Below are 6,039 nucleotides of genomic sequence, written 5' to 3'. Positions count from 1 at the left end.
ATTTAGAAGTTTGCGTAACACCAATTTTGGATGTTGAGGTTTAAATTTATTCCCGAATATCATCATACATTACCCAAAGAAACACTATGTTGGATAGGTTTAGTATACATCTAACAAAATTAAGTAACCAAAACACAACATAAAAAAATTATACAAACATATATATGTATAATATGCATTATTATTATCTATTTATTTACTTTATTTTTATTATTTTTAATGTTACTTTTTTTTACTTTTGGGGATTATAATCTGCAATTTCAACAGCAGGTGTACATTTGTAAGGTAGTACAATATCCAACAGTACTCCAATAAGAAAGGAATGAAGAAAGAGAAAAAATTAAAGAAAATGTAGGCCTATCTTTCGCAACAGGATTCATTACTTCTGTCTTTTCATTATCCCAGAGAGGAAAATCACTTGGGTTGTCTAGGTCATAGACGCAATGAAATATTGTGACATATAGCACCCTCCTGAGGGTGGAATGATTACTCAACTGTGTGTGTTCGGTGTTAATGTGTGTTCATCTGTCTGTGTGTGTACGTGTGTTAATGTGTGCTTGTCTGTGTGTGTGTGTGTGTGTGTGTGTGTGTGTGTGTGTGTGTACCCTCCTGAGGGTTGAATGATTACTCAAGTGTGTGTGTACGTATGTTAATGTGTGTTTGGCTGTCTGTGTGTGTGCACCCTCCTGAGGGTTGAATGATTACTCAAGTGTGTGTGTACGTGTGTTAATGTGTGTTTGTCGGTCTGTGTGTGTGTACATGTATTAATGTGTGTTTGTCTGTGTGTGTGTAGTAGTGTTTCTGAGATTTACAATCTTTTTGTCCATCTCACTGATTTCAAAACAAAATAAAACTAAAGTAAAATAAGTATTTGTATTAGTAAGTTAGTATTTAAACTAAACTAAAATCTCAGATGCTCCTCATCTACATTCTCCGTATGTCTCACCTCATTTCCCCTTCAGCACACACACACACATGAAAACACACACACACACACAGACACAGTGACAGACAGACAGACAGATTCACGCACACAAGTAAACAAATACACACACACACACTATTTGAATTACATTTTGCCTCAACTGTTGTGGGTAGGTTACGTATAACACCCACCTCTCTTTGATTTTTCTCTTTCTCTCCCTCTCTCTCTCATCCCTCTCTATCTCTTTCACCAGATCCTTCTTCCCTTCAGTTCACCTCTCTCTATATATATCTCTGTATCTCTCTTTCTCTCCCTCTCAATCTCTCTATCTCTCTTTCTCTCCCTCTCTCTCATCCCTCTCCCTCCCTCTCTCTATCTCTCTTTCTCTCCCTCTCTATCTCTCTCTCTGACCATCTCAGTCTTTCACCAGATCCTTCTTCCCTTCAGTTCACCTCTCCTCGTCACCATCCTTTTCCAAGCATTAGCATGTCAATGTTGTGTGTGTGTGTGTGTGTGTGTGTGTGTGAGAGAGAGTGTGTATGCTCTACCTTATTATTCAGCATCAACACATAAAGCAATGAAAAAGTGTGTGTGTGTTTATGTGTGGTGCTGTGTCTGTATTTATGTATGATAGATAGTGTGGTATCATGAGAGGTTTCACCACTGAGCAAGGTGTAGGGCAGTGCGTAAACAACAGGACAGAGCAGGCAAAAGTGCTTTTCAACGAATAGTCCGGTTTATTAACCAACAAAAAGTACTTCAGGAAGCAAAACAATAAAGTTCTCCAAAGGCAAAACATAGGCTTCAAAAAGTTGCTCCTAACTTAACTCAAAGTTCATCAGACACCGAACTTAGTTTGTGCCACGTACGATGCCCCTCGCTTGGTGTGTGTCTCTGCTCCTTTGTTCTCTCCCTCTCCCACACCTGAGCTCCCGCTTCAATCAGAGGGCTGAGGCATTTGCACCTGTCTGAGAAGTGCATTCTGGGAGATGTAGTTTTCCCGGCAGCCATCTTGTGGCGTGGTAGCCATTCCGGGAGAGGAACATAACGCCCCTCTACCACACGTCCCCTCGTGATGCCACACATCCCTCCTCTCGGGCCTGACGCCCTCGGCAGGGTGAATGAGGACCAAAAGGCATCACGGCGGGACAGTGCGTCAGCGTTTCCATGAGTACGACCGGGTCTGTGAATGACAGAGAAGTTAAAAGGTTGGAGCCCTAAAAACCACCGGGTTACCCTACTGTTAGACTCTTTGTTTTTGGCCATCCACTGTAATGGAGCATGATCCGTTACTAGAGTGAACCTCCTCCCCAACAGGTAGTATCTGAGTGTTTCTAGAGCCCACTTTATCGCTAGACCTTCTTTCTCCACCGTGGCATAGTTCCTCTCTCTTGGCAGCAGTTTACGACTCAAATAAAGAACTGGATGTTCCTCACCCTCATGGATCTGGGACAGGACAGCACCCAGCCCCACCTCAGAGGCATCTGCCTGGACCACAAACTCCTTACTGAAGTTGGGAGCCATGAGGACTGGTTTTGAACATAAGGCCCTCTTGAGATTGCCAAAGGCTTCTTCTGCTTCCGGGCTCCACTTCACCATCCTTGAGTGCTTCTTTGTGGTCAGTTCTGTGAGAGGAGCAGCTATCCCAGCAAAATCAGGAATAAATCGTCTGTAATAATTTGCAAGGCCTAAAAATGATCTCACCTGCTTCTTTGTCAACGGTTTTGGCCACTTCTGAATGGCATCAAGTTTCGCCTCCTGCGGCTTGACGAGGCCTCTGCCAATGGTATACCCCAGGTAGTTTGTCTCACTGTAGGCCAGCTTGCATTTTTTGGGGTTCGCCGTCAAGCCTGCTTCTCTTATAGACTCCAGGACCTTCTCCACCCGAGGTAAGTGACTATCCCAATCAGGACTCTGGATCACCACATCATCTAAATACGCAGCAGCATATTCTTTATGAGGTTTCAGTACCTGATCCATTAAGCGTTGGAAGGTCGCAGGGGCTCCGGACAAACCGAAAGGCAACATCCGGTACTGCCAGAGACCTCCCGGAGTGGCGAAGGCTGTCTTTTCCTTTGACTCTGCTGCCAATGGTACCTGCCAATAGCCTTTTGTAAGATCAAGAGTGGTTATGAACCGGGCATTACCCAGGCTTTCAATTAGCTCGTCCACACGAGGCATGGGGTAGGCATCAAATTCAGACACAGCATTCAGCTTTCTAAAGTCATTACAGAAACGTACTGTGTTATCAGGCTTGGCCACAAGGACAATAGGGCTTGACCAGGCACTCTTGGACTCTTCAATCACATTCAATTTCAACATCTTGCTTACCTCTTCCTCGATCACTTTCCTGCGGGCCTCTGGTACCCGATACGGCCTTTGGTTTACCGTTTCCCTGCCTGGGTGCGTACTTCATGCTCCACCAGTTGGGTGCAGCCCGGGAGGGATGAGAAAACATCTTGGTTGCGGTCTACCAGCTCCTTTGCTTGCTGTAGCTGGTGAGGGGAAAGTTCGGGGCCAAAATGCACTACTTCCCGGGCTAAATCTTCTGGCTCCTTTGGGGGACAACCAGTAAACAATGTCTCTCTGTCATGCCATTTCTTCAAGAGGTTAACATGGTATATTTGCTCCCCTTTACGCTTTCCGGGTTGTCGTACTTTATAATTAACCTCCCCCACCTTCTCAACGACTTCGTATGGTCCTTGCCAGGTGGCCAAGAATTTGCATTCTACCGTGGGCACCAAAACTAAGACCCTGTCCCCCGGTTGGAACTCCCTGGGTTGGGCTGTTCGGTCATACACAGCCCTTTGATCTCTCTGTGCTTTTTCCATGTGCTCTTTCACAATGGGAAATATAGCGGCCATTCGTTTGCGCATTGCCGTCACATGTTCAATCATTGTCCTATGGGGACATGGTTGTTCCTCCCAGGTCTCTCTGGCTATGTCCAGCAGTCCCCTTGGTTTGTGGGAATAGAGAAGGTCAAAGGGTGAAAACCCAGTGGAGGACTGTGGGACTTCCCTAACTGCAAACAGGAGGTAGGGGATGAGCTGATCCCAGTTTCTTCCGTCTTGGCCGACTGCCTTCCTAAGCATGGCTTTAAGAGTTTTGTTGAACCTCTCCACTAACCCATCAGTCTGTGGATGGTATACGGAGGTTCGGACCTGTTTCACTCGCAGCAGAGCACACAACTGCCTCATGACCCGGGACATAAAGGGACTCCCTTGGTCAGTCAGTATTTCTTTTGGTAACCCTACCCTAGTGCTGAAGAGGAATAGCTCATTTGCTATTTGTCTAGCGTTAGCCTTTCTAAGGGGAATGGCTTCTGGGTACCTGGTTGCATAGTCCACCAGGACAAGGATGTACTGATGGCCTCGAGCACTCTTGGGTAGTGGACCCACAATATCCAGCCCCACCTTTTCAAAAGGAGTTTCTATGATGGGTAAGGGAATGAGAGGACTCTTGTACCTCGGTTTTGGAGCGGTGACCTGGCACTCTGGGCAACTGCGACAGAAATTTTCTACCTCCCTGTGAATACCTGGCCAAAAGAACCTCTGTAATATTCTCTCTTTGGTTTTTTCCACCCCCAAGTGAGCCCCTAGAATGTGCGTATGAGCTAACTGCATAACCGTGGAACGGTGAGGTTTTGGCACCAGAAGTTGCTCCAAAACTTTATCCTGATACTTAATGACCTGATACAAGAGCCCATTCTTGACTGCAAAGTGAGGGAACGACAGGGTTAGCCTAGGTCCCACCAGGGTGCCCTCTACAACCTGGACATTTTTAAGCGCATTATTTAGGGTAGGGTCCTGTATTTGGGCTGTTCCAAACTGACCTTTCAGTGGTGGTTTCGCTTCAACGTCCTCGGCCTCATCGTCACTTGGCCCGGGTTGCAGCTCGGAGTCGGCCGTCTCTTCCGGTTCTGAATCCCCACCACTGGAGTCTGCTGCAAAAACTTGAGGTTCAACAGATGGTGAATCCCACGGCTTGGAAGGATTTACCCATGACTTATTAACTTTGGTGACTAGAGACCTACGTTTTCGTGGCTCGGGCTTACGCCTCTTTTCTGCCTCTTTCCACAGCATGGAAAAGGCTGGGCAATCTCGACCGATCAGGACGGGGACAGGGAGGGACTTGATTACCCCCACTTCAATATTGAATGTGCCTTTGGTAGTTTTCAGCCTCACCCTGGCAGTTGGATATTCACGAGTGTCCCCATGTACACACACGACCGGAACGTGTTCACTTTGGGCAAGAGGTGATGCTTCCAGCACGGACTCCTGGACTAGTGTTCGGGCACTTCCCGAATCGAGCAAGGCTTCTACCTCACATTGATTTACTGTTACAGGGCAGGTTGGTCTGCAGTCCACACTTTCCCCAAGGAGAGCAGCAAAGTTGGCTTGCTGACTGTTTGAGGACGCAGCTGTGGGCATTGGCTCGTCCAGCTTGTCACACTGCCACGAGATATGGCCTACTTTGCCACAGCGGAAGCACTGATGAGGTTCTGGGTTGGAGGATCCCTGTTGCTGTTGAAACGGGGTAAGCACCCTTCTCTGTGAGCTAGCAGGGGAGCTACCCTGTTGAAAAACTCCTGGGCGAAATCCACTCCGGCGAACAGGAGCCGTAGCTGTTGGTTCTTTCCGGGTGAGACGAAGCATATCCATGGAGGCCTGATACTGTTCTACAGCTTCTACTAACTGCATGGTTGTTGTTAGCCTCTGCTGGCTGATCACCTTTTTAGCCTCAAACGGCAGGGCTCTTAGATATCGGTCCATGAGAAGAACCTCTACAATGGCTGCTGGGCTGTTTTTTCCAGGGTCCAGCCACCTGTTTGCTACTCTCGTCAACTCATGCATTTGTGCACGCGGGGTTGCCCCTGTTTGAAATGTCCATTCATGGAACCGTTGAGCCAAACTAAACTTGGTAAGGCCCTGGCGGCTCAGTATCTCTTCCTTTAATTTGTCATAGTCTTGCCCAACACTCATTTCTACATCCCGAAAGGCTTTAAGAGCCTCCCCTGAAAGAAAAGGAGCCACAAGTCCTACCCATTGCGTCTTCGCCTAACCCTCTCGAGCGGCTGTGGCCTCGAAGGCATGGAGGTAAGCTTCTACATCATC

Source organism: Clupea harengus, chromosome 24, assembly GCF_900700415.2.
Source record: "Clupea harengus chromosome 24, Ch_v2.0.2, whole genome shotgun sequence".
Lineage (NCBI taxonomy): Eukaryota > Metazoa > Chordata > Actinopteri > Clupeiformes > Clupeidae > Clupea > Clupea harengus.
Note: the sequence above shows the minus strand (reverse complement) of the source record.